Source organism: Malaclemys terrapin, chromosome 17, assembly GCF_027887155.1.
Source record: "Malaclemys terrapin pileata isolate rMalTer1 chromosome 17, rMalTer1.hap1, whole genome shotgun sequence".
Taxonomy (NCBI): Eukaryota; Metazoa; Chordata; order Testudines; family Emydidae; genus Malaclemys; species Malaclemys terrapin.
The window spans coordinates 24633758-24648982 of record NC_071521.1 but is presented as its reverse complement, the minus strand read 5'-3'; the positions used below and the strand labels follow the sequence as shown (position 1 = coordinate 24648982).

The window sequence follows — 15225 nt, the reverse complement described above, 5'->3', positions numbered from 1 at the left end:
ACCTATAACAGTGTTATAGAGGAGTTTTTACTAAGCTGGGAAAACAATTTTAGTTTTTAACTAAGGTGATCAGGAGATTCTGTCTATCTGATCCTCTTAGGGTTTTCTATAGCAGTAACTGCTCCAGGATCTGAGTTCTGGATAGACACTACATGGCATATTTCTTAATGTATTTGTTTTAATACCCTCTTTATCTCAAAAGGCAAATTGGTAATAAAATACTTTTGATGCACAATCATCCATCAAAAATACTTATGGACCACTAAGGTTCTTTCCCTGTATGCATGGACATACTGGGGACAAACACTAAGTTATCAGTAGGGAGGAGAGAGGCTAAAAATAGAATATTTAGCACTTATAAAGTTCTTTATGTCTTCAAAGCTCTGTGCAAACCTTAGTCTTTCTTCATAGGAGACCTGCATGAAAATCCTTGTCTAGGTTGCTGATAGACAGGCATCTGAGTGTCATGCTTATTCCCATTGGACAGTTGTCCATTTTACAGTATCACTCCTCAGTTTAGTAGATTTGTTGGTCACTGCTCAAAAGGGACACAGGAGTGGCACAAGAGTTGATGTCACAGGTCAAACTTGAAGTGGGAGAGAGATTTTGCCATCTAAGGAAAAACTGAGAAGCTCTTTATGACAGGTTTCAGAGTAGCAGCTGTGTTAGTCTGTATCCACAAAAAGAACAGGAGTACTTGTGGCACTTTAGAGACTAACCAATTTATTTGAGCATAAGCTTTCGTGGGCTACATCCCACTTCATGCATCCGAAGAAGTGGGATGTAGCCCACGAAAGCTTATGCTCAAATAAATGTGTTAGTCTCTAAGGTGCCACAAGTACTCAAGCTCTTTTTGGTTTAATTGAACTTACAGTCTTTGATTGGTTTAGGGTGGAGGCATTTTCTGCTTGTTTCGTGCCCAGTGGAAATGCAGTACTCTGAAAGCATGACTTGTAAGAATCTTACATTTATATACCCACAGGAGATGGACGTCAGATACTGTGCCTGCCATCAGCTCAGCCTGATGGTTAATTTACTAACAAATTGAGCTGGATTTTAGCTTTTTACTGGAGAATTTCTGCATTTTTGTTTGTAGGTGACATGTGCTAATTTGGCATCTGTTTCCAGGGCAGTTTTAGTTTTTTTTTTTTTTTTTTTCCAGCACAAACGCTTAGTTGGTACAATAATAGGAAAACTCCTGTGCTTTTTTTGTTGTGGGGAGAGGTGTTGGTGAAAGTAGCTCACTAGAAGGGTGAGTCACTAGAAGGGTGAGTAGGGGCAGCTGTTGTCTTTGGCTCAGGAGAGCTTTGGCATTTGTTGAATCTACTGAGGAAACACATGCTTAAAATCTACAGCAGTTAAACCCAGCTTCTAAAACAGCAGATAAAAGAAAGACCACATGTTCAGTTTCAGTTGGTTCAGTTCTTGTTAATAACTATAGCGTGCTCTGACTATAGAGCCATAGGTGTGGGTGATACTTTACCAGGTTCCCAGTCTCGAGGGACTTACAGTCTAACACAGTATAGGGTCTAGTCTGGTATCACTCTGCTGAATTAGAAGATACTGCATAAAATAGTTGGGACATGAGGCTGTAAGAGCATGGAGCTAAACAGGTTTCATCCCTACATCTGAACTTGGAATGATGCCCCCTCTAACTATAATGGGGGTGAACTTCAGCATGTTTTTAGCAGGTTATATAACATGAATCCTAGTATCCTGGCATCTGCCTTCTCCCAGTTTAGCCAGTGCATTTGGTCCTATACCATTGAGGTCAATGGGAGTTTTGCTGTTAAGAAAAATAGATGCAGGGCTGGACCCAACATGTTGGAACATCAAATACATAAAACAAGCCTGAGCCCTCCTAATGCCGTGTGTATGACTGAACCCAAGGAGCATACTAACATAATCTAAGTGGGGCATCTCTAGCCCAGAATGAGGCACAACAGTGGGCCCAGAGGTACGTTCCTGTTCTGCAGAATGGGGAAAGGACCTGCACCCTCACCACAGACACTGAGTAGGGAGTTTCTAAGAACATAAGAATGTCTTCCAACAGTGGCCAGTGCCAGGAGCTATAGAGGGAATGAACAGAACAGGGCAATTATTGGGTGATCCATCCCATGTCATCCAGTCCCAGCTTCTGGCCATCAGAGGCTTAGGGACACCTAGAGCATGGGATGTATCCGTGACCATCTTGGATAACAGCCATTGATGGACCTATCCTCCATGAACTTATCACTTATTTTTTGAACCTAGTTATAATTTTGGCCTTCACAATGTCACCTGACAACGAGTTCCACAGGCTCACTGTGCGTTGTGTGGAGAAGTACTTTTTTTCTTTGTTTTAAACCTGTTGCCTATTAATTTCATTGAGTGACCATGGATTTATATAGTGGCATTATGATATGTACTGTCTTATTATGTATCCCTTTCCTAATGGTTCCTAACATTGTTAGCTTTTTTTCTGCCACTTCACATTGAGCAGATGTTTTCAGAGAACTAGCCACAATGATTCCAAGATCTGTTTCTTGAATGGTAACAGCTAATTTAGAACCCATCATTTTGTATTAGGGCTGTCAGGCAATTAAAGAAATTAATTGCAATTAATCATGAGATTAAAAAATTAATCAAGATAAAAAAAATTAATCGCAGTTTTAATCGCACTGTTAAACAATAATAGAATACCATTTATATATATGGAGATATATCTATCTTATAGAACTGGAAGGGACCCTGAAAGGTCATCGAGTCCAGCCCCCTGCCTTCACTAGCAGGACCAAGTACTGATTTTGCCCCAGATCCCTAAGTGGCCCCACTCAAGGATTGAACTGACAACCCTGGGTTTAGCAGGCCAATGCTCAAACCACTAAGCTGTAACTATCCACCCTCCGCCTCCTCACTTTAGGTCCTGGAGAACTCCCAGGTCGAGTTCCTACAGGAGGAAAGACAAGGACAAGGGGCATAAATGGAAATATCCTTCATCCTGCTCAGTTGTGCAACCTGATGCCCCCCAGAAACCAGGGAGGCCAGAAGCAGTCGTTTTGCGGATGCGCCGGGAACAATGTCCCAGTCAATCTGCTGGATCCATCCCTATCTTTCCTCAGCTGCCTCCACCCTTTCCAGTCAGCCTGGTCTTGTATCATCTCGGACCATTGGGTGTGCGACACCATTTCGTTGGGCTAGACCCTGCAGTTTTAGCCGGCCCACCCCCCTTTCCTGTCCCTCTTCAGGGACTCTTCTCACAAGCAATTGTTATTCCAGGAGGTCAAGAACCTCCTGCGCCTGGGGGCAGTAGAGGAGGTTCCTCGGGACATGGTGGGAAAAGGATTCTACTCCTGTTATTTCCTAATCCCAAAGGCAAAAGAGGGTCTCAGATCCATCTTGGACCTGTGTCTCATGAAGTTGAAATTGTGCATGGTCTCCCTGGCTTCCATCATCCCCTCTCTGGATCTGGCAGTCTGGTACACCGCCCTCGATTTAAAGGACATATATTTCCACATTTCCATTTTCCGGGGGCACCGGTGCTTCCTCCATTTCATGCTGGGCCAGTGCCATTTCTAGTTCACGGCAATGCCTTTTGGTCTCTCGTCAGCCCCGAGAGTGTTCACAAAGTGCATAGAGCCAGGGGCCACTTACCTGTGACATTGAGGAGTCCGAATTTACCTGCACCTTGATGACTGGTTGATAAAGGGCTGGACCCAAGATCAGGTGTGGAGGCATCTTGATCTGGTCTGTTCCACCTTTCGTGACCTGTGGCTGGTAATAAACAAGAAAAAGTCAATCTCAACCCTGGTGCAATGCATAAAATTTATTGGGGCAGTCCTCGACTCCACTCGGGCCAGGGCCTTCCTCCCTGAGACCAGGTTCCAAGCCATAGTGGACCTCATCTTGTCTGTGTGAGCCCAACTTCTCACCACCGTCCACACATGCCTGAGACTGTTGGGTCACATGGTGGCATGCATTTATGTGGTCTGGCACGCACAGCTCCGCCTCAGTCTATGACCCCAACTGGCACAGCATGGACTGGGTGGTCAGGATTCTGGACAGCTTTCTGTCATCATTCACGTGGTGGCAGGATCCCGCATCGGTGCTGGAAGGGGTCCCCTTCACAACTCCATCCCCGTCGGCAACTCTCGTCTCCGATGCCTCGGACCTGGAGTGGGGAGCCCATCTGGGCACTCTCAGCATGCAAGGTCATTGGTTCAGTCGCGATGGCTCCCTGCATATCAATGTCAGGGAGCTCAGAGTGATTTGCCTGGCCTGCCATGCCTTCCTGCCTCAGTTGGAGGGCACCGTGGGGCAGGTCCTGATGGACAACATGGCGACCGTCTTTGATATCAACAGGCAGGGTGGAGCCAGGTCATCTGTCCTCTGCCAGGAAGCACTCTGGCTCTGAGACTTCTGTCTGCAGCACGATAGCCATCTTGTAGCTGCTCACCTGCCTGGAGCCAAGAACGCCTGGGCAGATCGCCTCAGCAGATCCTTCTTGTCTCACCACAATTGGTCCCTCCATCCGGCTTTATCTTCTGCAAGTGAGGAATTCCCCGGGTGGACCTGTTCGTGCTCAGGCAGAACAGGAAATGCCGCGCTGGTGCTGTCACAGATAATGGGTCCCCTCTTTGAGCCTTTGGCTTCCTGCTGTCGCCTCCTCCTGTCCTGGAAGGTGGCATTCCTGGTCGCAGTGACATCAGCCTGCCGGGTCTCAGAGATTAGGGCGCTCACCTCGGAACCACCCTATACGATCTACAGAGACGAGGTCTAGCTGAGCCCACACCCGGCCTTCCTGCCAAGGTGGTCGAGCCAGGACATTTCATACAAGCCAAGACATTTTCTTTGTCTTTTTCCCAAAGCCGTATATGTCAGAGGAGAGTAGGCTACACTCCCTAGACGTCAGGAGGGCGCTAGCCTTCTACATTAAAAGGACCAAGCCATTCTGCAATTTGCCTCACTTGTTTGTCATAGTGGCAGGCGGGCGGACGGAGGGATAGCTCAGTGGTTTGAGCGTTGGCCTGCTAAACCCAGGGCCGGCTCTAACTTTTTTGCTGCCCCGCCGGAATCCCCCTCCCCCCCCCCGAGCGCCGCGCCGCCGGAGCCCACTGAGCGCCGCGCCACCGGAACCCCCCCCCCGAGCGCCGCGCCCCGCGCCGCCCCCCCGCCAAGCGCCGCCGGAGCGCCCCCCCCCCGCGGAATGCCGCGCTGCACCCCGCCACCCCAAGATTGGCCACCCCTTACCAGGTGCCGCCCCAAGCATGTGCTTGGTTGCCTGGAGCCGGCCCTGGCTAAACCCAGGGTTGTGAGTTCAATCCTTGAGTGGGCCATTTAGGGATCTGGGGCAAAAATCTGTCTGGGGATTGGTCCTGCTTTGAGCAGGGGGTTGGACTGGATGACCTCCTGAGGTCCCTTCCAACCCTGATATTCTATGATGAGAGGCCAGCCAATGTCTGCGCAAAGAGTTTCATCGTGGATCACCGCCTGAATCAGGCAAAGGTGCCACCTCTGGCAATTGTAACTGCCCACTTGACCAGGACACAAGCCTCTTTGGCAGCCTTTCTGGCCCAAGTGCCTATTCATGACATCTGCATGGTGGCCACCTGGTCATCCGTCCATATGTTCACATCCCACTATGCGCTGACCCAGCAGGCCCCAGGATGATGCCGGCTTCGGTAGGGCAGTACTGCAAGGCGCCAGATTGTAAACTCGAGCCTGCATCCAAGGATACTGCTTCTGAGTCACCTAGAATGCAATCGACATGAGCAAGCACTCGAAGAAGATAAAACGGTTACTTACCTGTTGTTCTTTGAGATGTGTTGCTCTGTCCATTCCATTACCTGCCCTCCTACCCTTCTGTCGGAGTTACCAGCAAGAAGGAACCGAGAGGGCCTAGGGTTGGCGGTACCTAATATACCAACACATGAGTGTGGCACTCAAGGGGGTGCCATGGCCGACCCTTTGGATACCGCTAAGGCAGAAATCTCTGACAACTGTGCATGTGAGCGCGGATACACCTAGACTGGAATGGACATGAGCAAGTATTGTAGTGCAATCTCTATCATGAAAGTTGAACTTACAAATGTAGAATTATTATTTTGTTTACATAACTGCACTCAAAAATAAAACAATGTAAAACTTGAGAGCCTACAAGTCCTTTAAAGCAGGAAGAGGGTCCAGGAGGAGACAACATGAAGGATGAGGTGGGAAGGGGGAAAGCAAGCAATGACTTGTGCAGGAGGAGGGTGAGGGATATGTCTTGCTGCTGCTTCTGGAAGGGTGGTTTCTGGTACTGAGCTCGCTGGGCTCGCCTCCTTTTACTGAGCTAGGTGGGCTTCCTTCAGCTGAGCAAGCCCTTGTTTGGAAGGGAGTGTGGATTTTACCTCAGGAACTCGGCATGCAGCAGGGAAGAAGGGGCTGGTTTAGGGGGGGCCGAGCTCGCCAGGCCCCTGTTCTCTGTGGGGTACTGTCTGGGGGCAATGTGGCACGGTGTGGGATGGGGGAGTCGGTCCCTGGAGTAAGAGTCTGACCAGGGGCAACGGTGCATGGTGTACAGGAAGTAAGGAGGGTCCCAGAGCAAGGGGCTCGCTGGGGCAATGGGGCACGGTGTGTGGGGGGTGAGGGGCCAGCCGTCTGGGGGCAATGGGGCACGGCTTGGGGGCATGGGTTGGTTCCCGGAGCGAGGGGCAGGCCGGCCGGGGGCAATGGGGCACAGCCCCAGGGGGCAGGGAGGGGTTGGTCCCCGGAGCGAGGGGCCGGTCTCAGAGGCAATGAGGCACAGCATGGGTGAGGGGTGTTGGTCCCTGGGGCAAGGGGCCAGCTAGGGGCAATGAGGCATGGTTGCGGTAGGTGCCTCTCTCTGCTCTCAGAGATATGCGATTAACATCGTTAAAAAAATAAATTTTTAATTTTATTTTCAGTTAATCGCAGGCATTAATTACAATTAATTGACCGCCCTATTTTGTATGTATAGTTGAGATGATGTTTTCCAATGTTCATTACTTTGCATTTATCAAAGTTGAATTTCATCTGCCAATTTGTTGCCCAGTTCCCCAGTTTTGTGAGATCCCTTTGTAACTCTTTGCAGTCTACTTTGGACTTAACTATCTTGAGTAACTTTATATCATCTGCAAACTTTGCCACCTCACTGTTTACCCCTTTTTCTAGATCATTTATGAATATGTTGACCAATACTGGTCCCAGCACAGATCCTTGCAGGACCCCACTATTTACCCTCTGTCCATTCTGAAAACTGACCTTTTATTCCGACCCGGTGTCTCCTGTCTTTTAACCAGTTACTGATCCAGGAGAGGACCTTCCCTTTAATCCCATGACTGCTTACTTTGCTCAAGAGCCTTTGGTGAGGGACCTTGTCAAAGGCTTTCTGAAAGTCCAAGTACGCTATATCCACTGGATCACCTGTGTCCACGTTTGTTGACCCCCTCAAAGAATTCTAATAGATTGATGAGGCATGGTTTCCCTTTACAAAAGCCATGTTGACTCTTCCCCAACAAATCATGTTAATCTCTGTGTCTGAGAATTCTGGTTCTTACTATAGTTTCAACCAATTTGCCTGGTACTGAAGTTAGGCTTGCCAGTCTGTCAATACCAGGCTCGCTTCTGGAGCCTTTTTAAAAAACTGCCATTACATTAGCTACCCTCCAGTCATCTCTATAGAGGCTCATTTAAATGATAGCTTACATAGCATAATTAGTAGTTCTGCAGTTTCATATCTGAGTCATTTCAGAACTCTTGGGTGAATACCAGCTGATCCTGGTGATTTATTACTGTTTCATGTATCAATTTGTTCCTACATCTCCACTAATTTTACCTCAATCTGGGGAAGTTCCTCAGATTTGTCACCTAAAAGGAATGGCTTGGGTGTGGAGATCTCTCCCACATGCTTTGCAGTAAAGACCAATGCAAAGAATTCTCGGTGGGGAACTGCAGAGTGGATTCTGATTTTCTGCTGCCCTGTGCCTAGTGTTATCATTTACACTGGGGTGGGTGTGAAACATGACCAGGTCACCATGGTAGCATTTTACACCCATTTTGCATAGGAGTAAATGACAACACAGGAACACAGAGTGCAGGGCCTAGGCCAGGCCCTGAAACTGTTAGGAATAGGCTCCCCCAGCCACCTTCTGAACAGCCCAGGAGGGAGCTAGCATCACCCCTAGATACATTGCAGGGAGACAGGCAGTGCATGCCTTCCCCTCAGAAGAAGCTACAAGAGGAAGAGAAGACTGAACGTGGGCCCAGGATCCTGGAAAGGGTTGCAGCTCTCCTCCTCCAGGCTACTGAGCCTGGCTACCACAGGCTCCAGCTTCCAATTTTCCCTGGGGGGTGCTCAACCCCTGCTCAGTCCCAGGCCCCAGCCCCCACTCCACCCCTTCTCTTAAGATCCTATCCCTGCCCTGCCTCGCCTCTTCCCACCCTTGCCCCACTCCGCCCATACCCACCCCGCCTCTTCCCCACCCAGTTCTGCCCCCTCCCCTGACCGTGCCCTATCCCCTTTACTCCCCCAGTGCTTCCTGCATGCCGCAAAACAGCTGTTCCGCAGTGTTCAGGAGGTGCTGGGTGGGGGCTGCTGGTAGGCAGGAGTGGGAGGGGGGGACAGCTGGCTGCCGGTGGGTGCTAAGCATCTGCTAATTTTTCTCTGTGGTGCTCCAGCCCTGCAGTAAAAAACCTGAATGTGGACGTGTTTGACTTGGCATTAGGTTTCATCACACCAAGTCTGCACAACTCTTCGCCAGCAGGTAAAGTTAAAGATTTCTCAGCATTCCTTCCCTCCTGCCCTACCTAGTGTCTCAAGTATCGGTCACTGCGGTGAAGTTTCATGTTCAACTAGAACCTCACAGAAGCTCAGTCCAGGGGCAGGTCTTTCTACAAAGTCTGAGAAATCATCTTTAATTTGGGGCAAATCCACAATTCTTGGATTTCTGCCACCTCACCACATCTCCCCCTTGCAGAAGTGAGGCAAGCAGCTGGGCAGGACAGCAAACAGCTGGGGCCAAAAAGGTTCAAAATCCAGGACACCCTGGGAGAGAAAATTAGAGATCCTTGATCTTCTCTGTGGCAGGACCATCTGTGGGTCTCCCTGCCCCCACACCTGCTCTGAGGCATTTCCTTTTGTTGCTCTCAGCCCCCTTATTGAGTGTTTAAAAGCTGTGGAGGGGAGTAGTCAATGGTCCTTATGATGCCTCGTAATTCTTATGGAGTTCAAGGGAAACATGCTTCAAAGAGCAGCTTTCCCCTGACACAGCCAAAGGGAACAGGGCTTCATCACAGCACATGTGGCTAGGTGAAGATGGATGCATACTGCATAGCCGCCTTGCCTTCCTTGCATTCTGTCCCTGTCTCCAGGAGATTGGCCCTTTCAGCTCCCCTCCACCCTGGCTGTTGGTGCTGGTGGGGAACATATGGCTCATTAGTATTATCAGCTCTCTTATAGCATGCCTTAAAAATAAATAAAGGCCCAGTACAGCTAGAGTACAGCAACAAAGTACAGGTGCCTGTTGTGCTGATGAAGCCCTGCATTGGTGTGCCCAGGTCTGGGCATGGCTTGCAGAGGTGCCTGCACACTCACCCTTGCTTTCTTTGCTTTGCAGCAGTGCTGGTGTTGTAAGTTTGGGGGAAGAAGGGGTGTGTCTTCATTTTTGTGGGTGTGCCCATTCCTCCTCCCTGTGAACATGTGTTCCCAAAGGTCTGTTCTAAACTCAGAAGAAGCAGGAGGTGTAGAGCAGAGGGTTCGAATCCAACCTAGTGCCCTTGCTGTAACACCTAGCAATGGAGTGTTGGTTGCTGTTTGACACAGCACCAGCCTGCACTTGGGCCAGGCAGGCCACCCTCTGAATTTCCCTGCACATCTCAGCTGCTCCTTTGGAGTCCAGCTTAGTTGTGGGAGATTAATATTATTAATCAGCGAACCCTTAAAAAAAATTCTACTGGGCATTTTGTTTTCAGTGCCTGGCTTGGTGATGTAAGTGTTTCCGTGGCTGCTGCTTGCTTTCACAGGTTGTGGGGAAGGGCTTGTAGAAAGGATTTCCCAAGAAGAAAGCCTCCCTCCACCCCCAATGTATCTTTGTGTAGCCCTCCTCTGTCGCTTGTTTCCCATGGCAAGAAGTGTCTAGTTCAGAAAGCATCAGCCCCAAACCCTTTGATCTTTTCTTTCTCTAGAGAAAAAGATTAAAAAGAGACAAGAAGTTAAGGATTTGCAAGGGGGCCTGGAACATGAATAGCTAATTCAGCGGCAGCGGTCACCTCCCCCTGCAGCATTCTTCCTGTGTGATCAGAGGGACAGTGGGGTGTGGGAAGGGCACCAGGGAGGCCTATTGGTGCATCACCAGGAGGGTTGGGGAAGAAAATGGGGGCAGGAGCGTGAGGGCTATAGTGGTGAGCCCTTCAAAAGAAACAATGACTCCAAGCTTCTCCATTGTTAGGCGGTCTTTTACAGAGAGTGCCATGAATACAGGTTATAAATTCTTTTCCATTGAGAGAGCTATCCAAACCTGACTTCATCCTGCCCTAAACCAGGCCATGGTATGCCTGAGCCCTATCAGTTGCATAGCAATGAATTCGTTTATATCTGGATACTTAATCTCCAATTCACTTGCCGTTTATCTTACCCCTGGAACAGTGAATAATGCAGCTCTATTGTGCTGAAGTCCATCTGTAATCATCAGCTAGGAAAGCACTTCTTTTCTATGCACACCAGAGATGAGGAGGATGGTTATAAGATATTTTGCTTTTGAACCACATAGTTACCAGAGCGAGGCTTTCACCACGGCTTTGCTTACTCTTTGATTTGGGGGAATTTATCATTTGCTTCCTCAGAGTCTGGAAAAGCTGTCTAACTATATCCCTTCTGAAGGTTGAGTCATTAAATATTGGCACAAGAGGTTAGAACCTTACTTAATATGTTTCCAATATAATTAGCAAATACAGACCGATTTAGCTAATCCACAATAACATTAAAATAAATGGGAGTGCAAAATGTTCAGATGGGGCAGCAATGGGAAGAGGAGGATGATTAATGCTGCAGGGGAAGTGTGGGTCAGGATAACAGAAGGTGTGACCCATTTCAGGAGGTGGAGCCAGAGTAGAATATTCTACTCCTAACAGGAGGGTGGGTCAGGAAAGAATGACCTAACAGGAGGGTGGTGAGGACAGAGTTAAGGATGAGAATTCTTTGAATTGTACTTTAAATCCCAACTTTAATTCCCATGATCAGTAGATGTATACGTGCAATTTGGGTTGTGCATAAGCCAAGGAAACCCACTCTGGCTGCAGTGTCCTTTTGCTTTTACGTGGAGTGGATAAAATTTTTAGAAAGTCCTCTTAGCTTTTTGTTTCCTCCAACACCAATGCAAAAGGTTCTGCTCTTACCAAGAAATCGTGACTGGACGACTTAGTTCTGTCAGCCCAAGCATTCAAAATTAATGAGTCAGGCCCAAACAATCAGGAAACTGACATAAAAAATCAGGAGATTTTAAAAATAATGTTTTTGAGCCTTTAGGGATCAGATTTTCAAGCTATTATCCATAACCCCAAAGGCTAGAAACTGGCTATTTTTTAAATGAAAGCTGAGAGTATCATATAAGCACATGACTTTAGGAGCTGGAACTTAAAAATACCAAATATTGTGAGACTTCCATTATAGTCACAAGAGTTGAGGCTCTCTAATTACATCACTCACTGCCATAGTCCGGAAGGCCTGCAGCGTGAAGGTCATGTGAAGGCTCATTCTGTTCAGGGCAGAGCAGCTTTGGCTGTCAGCTTCAGATTGGCCTCAGTCCAAGACTTTTGCAAAGCACCCACATAGTCTTCTCTTCAGTGGTGGCCCGAGCAGTGGGAGAGGGCTGCCCCAACTACAAGCCTCTTGGACAGTGGCGGACTATCCAGTGGCCCCAAGGGCCCTGGCCAGTTGGGGGGCCCTGGAAAATGGATGCTGCAGCAGAAATCTGTTCGAAAGCCCAGCGTCTGGCTAAAGCCGCAGGGTGGACAAGGGTAGCTCTAGCACCTGGGACAAGGGAAGCCCCATGCCTGACCCCAGTCCCTGCCAGAAGCTGTGGGGTGGGCAAGGGAAGCCCCAGTACCTGATCCCAGTGCCTGGCAGAAGCCGTGGGCAGGGCCGGATTAACTTTTTGTGGGCCCAATGCCAAACATATTTGTGGGCCCCTCTGGGGAATGATTGTAAAAGGGGCTGGAGGCAAAAGCACAGAGGGGTGGGAGCTAGGGTAGGTCCCTGGAGCAAGGGAGGGGCCGGGGGTAAACTGCAAGCACAGCAGGGCTGGGGAGGGGGTAAACAGGATCCCCATTCCTCCGCCGCCCACATAGAGCAGGTACCTACCTGGTTCTAGCCCATTCTCTTCCTCTCTCTCTGCACTGAGCTGCCCCTCCTCCCGCAGCAGCAGAACAGGTTCTCTTCCAGCCCTCTGGGGTGGTGTTGGGAGTGGGAGGAGCGGAGGCTAATGTGGTTACTCCTATAATCGGACTTTTTGTTTCCAGTCAGCACTGCTAACCGGACACTCAAGTCATGTTTTCTACTGGAGTTTCCAGTCTAAAACTAGATACCTGGCAACGGGGCTGCTAGAAAAGCGTGGCGGAGGGGAGGGGGGAAGCAATCATTTTTAAGCGGGGGCGGGGAGCAAGTGGTGGGTGGGCTAGGGAGCGGAGAGGAGCTAGTGCGCAGGACCATGTCTGCTGTCCTGCCCAGGTAGGTTGGAGACTGTGGGGATCAGTCGACATAGTATCCCCAGCCCAGGTGACGTGACAGCCAGTGGTGGATTTAGAGTTACTGGGGCCCCCCAGCCCTGTGCTCAGCTTCATTTTGGGAGCCCCTCCTTAGACCCAGCCAAGAAAAAGAACATTCTCTCTTACCTCCCCCACCCCCGTTTTTCAGTCTTTTTTTCTTCATTCTTCTCCCACTGCTCTACAGCCAAAACGCTTCTGAAATAAATGTAGTCAAACTTTACTAATTCTGGGTCACTGAGAACGAAAATGATGCTTAAAATTGTTGATTGGCTCTAGTTTTCAAGATATGCTATTGGGTCAGTATATACGACCCTTGACTTGGGAATGGCGGAGGCTAAGTGAGTTATAAAGGGAAGGGATCTCAATTTAAACCAGAAATGACTAAAATACATCTTTGACTGGATCTATGAATAAATCTGTGACTGGGTTTGGACAGTACTTGCTTTTTAGGTAAAACAATGAATGATGCAATCTGAAGCTGGTATTGCGTCATACGTGATATGAATTGCATCATGTTATTCCTAGAAGTCATGGATGATGCAATCATAACGAAGCTTACATCACTCTGCTGAACAAATTGCCCTATATCAGCTCTAGAAATCATACAGTGTCGTGCTCTCTTATTTGTCAGTGTTTGATTTTGCAAAGGGACACATTTCTGTTTAGCTAAAGTGAGCAGAGATGCTTCGTACTTGTGTGAACAGTGCAGATAACTTCTGCTATGTTTGTGGTGAAGTGACTTTTGCATCACAAAAGCGCAGTATAACCACTATGGTTAAGAAAGCCTATCACCTTTATTTTGGCTGCAAAATTGGAGATCAGGACAAGAGGTGAGCCCCACACATATGCTGCAAAACTTGTGCAACAAATCTTCGCCAGTGGTTGAACAGGAGAAGGAAATCTATGCCTTTTGCAGTGCCAATGATTTGGAGAGCGCCAACAGATCATAACAGCAATTGTTACTTCTGCATGGTGCCTCCAGTTGGGAAAGGTGTGTCAAAGAAGAAAAAGTGGACTGTGCATTATCCAAACATTCCATCAGCTATACGCCCAGTACCCCACGGAGAAGGACTGCCGGTTCCTGATGCACCAGAATCATTCTCACTTTGGTCAGACGAGGAAGAGGATGAAACTTCTGATCCTGAACCATCAATGTCACAGGACCCACATTTTCTCCCATCCTCCTCCTCTGAACCACACCTCATAACACAAGGTGAACTGAATGACCTTGTCAGGGATTTGGAACTACCCAAGAGTAAGGCAGAGCTGTTGGGCTCCAGACTACAGCAGTGGAATCTCCTGGCAGGTGATGTTAGAGTTTCCATGTTCCGTGACTGTCAAAAGGACCTTGTCCCATTCTTCTTTATGGAAGGTGATCTTGTAGCCTGCAACAACATCGATGGTGTGATGGCAGCCCTCAACATCGTTCACGATCCAGATGAGTGGAGACTGTTCATTGATTCATCGAAGACGAGTCTTAAAGCTGTTTTACTGCATAATGGCAATGTTTTGCCATCAATTCCAGTTGGTCATGCAGTCCATATGAAGGAAACCTAGGACAACATGAAACAACTTTTGAGGTGCATAAACTATTACCAACATCAGTGGCAGCTTTGTGGCGATTTGAAGGTTGTTGCTCTCTTGCTTGGTCTGCAGACTGGATACACAAAGTACTGCTGTTTTCTCTGCGAATGGGATAGTCGTGCAAGAGATTCCCACTACATCAAGAAAGATTGGCCACTCCGACAGTCATTGGAGCCTGGGAGGAAAAGTGTTCAGCATCCATCACTTGTTGAATCAAGGAAGATTTTGTTACCACCCTTACGCATCAAGCTGGGTCTGATGAAGAACTTTGTCAAGGCCATTGACAAAACACAAGCAGCTTTCAAGTACCTCCGTGGAATTTTCTAAGGTTAAGTGAAGCTAAGATAAAGGAAGGTGTCTTTGTTGGTCCTCAGATTCATGAACTTCTTCGAGATGATTCATTTGACCATGCAATGCGTGGCAAGGAAAAGACGGCATGGAAAGCCTTCCAGTTAGTGGCAATAAATTTTCTCCGAAACAACAAGGCAGACAACTACAGGTTGTTGGTGGAAAACTTCCTCAAGGCATACAAAAGCCTTGGTTGCAACATGTCACTAAAGATACATTTTTTGCACTCTCATCTAGATTTTTTTCCACCAAACTACGGAGCAGTGAGGGACGAGCACGGTGAGCGATTTCACCAGGACATTGCAACAATGGAGAAACGCTATCAGGCCCATCAATGCTTGCAGACTATTGCTGGACAGTGACAAGAGATGCTCCATTTAATGAATACAAGAGACAAGCCAAGAAGCGCCGAGTAGACACTGAATAGGACTAAACTATGTACATAATAGTTTTTTGCCTTTTGTTTCATAATAAATTTTATTTATATAACCCTTTTGCTGATTTTTAAAGTGTTACATAAACAGGACAGGTGAAATATTATCATGTAAAGCA

The 15225-nt window shown here is 48.1% G+C and overlaps 1 protein-coding gene across 9 annotated transcripts in view; it reads left to right on the top strand.

Moving 5' to 3' along the window:
* Positions 1–15225, top strand: part of EXD3 (exonuclease 3'-5' domain containing 3) — a 598889-nt gene that overhangs the window by 300233 nt on the left and 283431 nt on the right. The gene's annotated exons all lie outside the window — the stretch shown is intronic.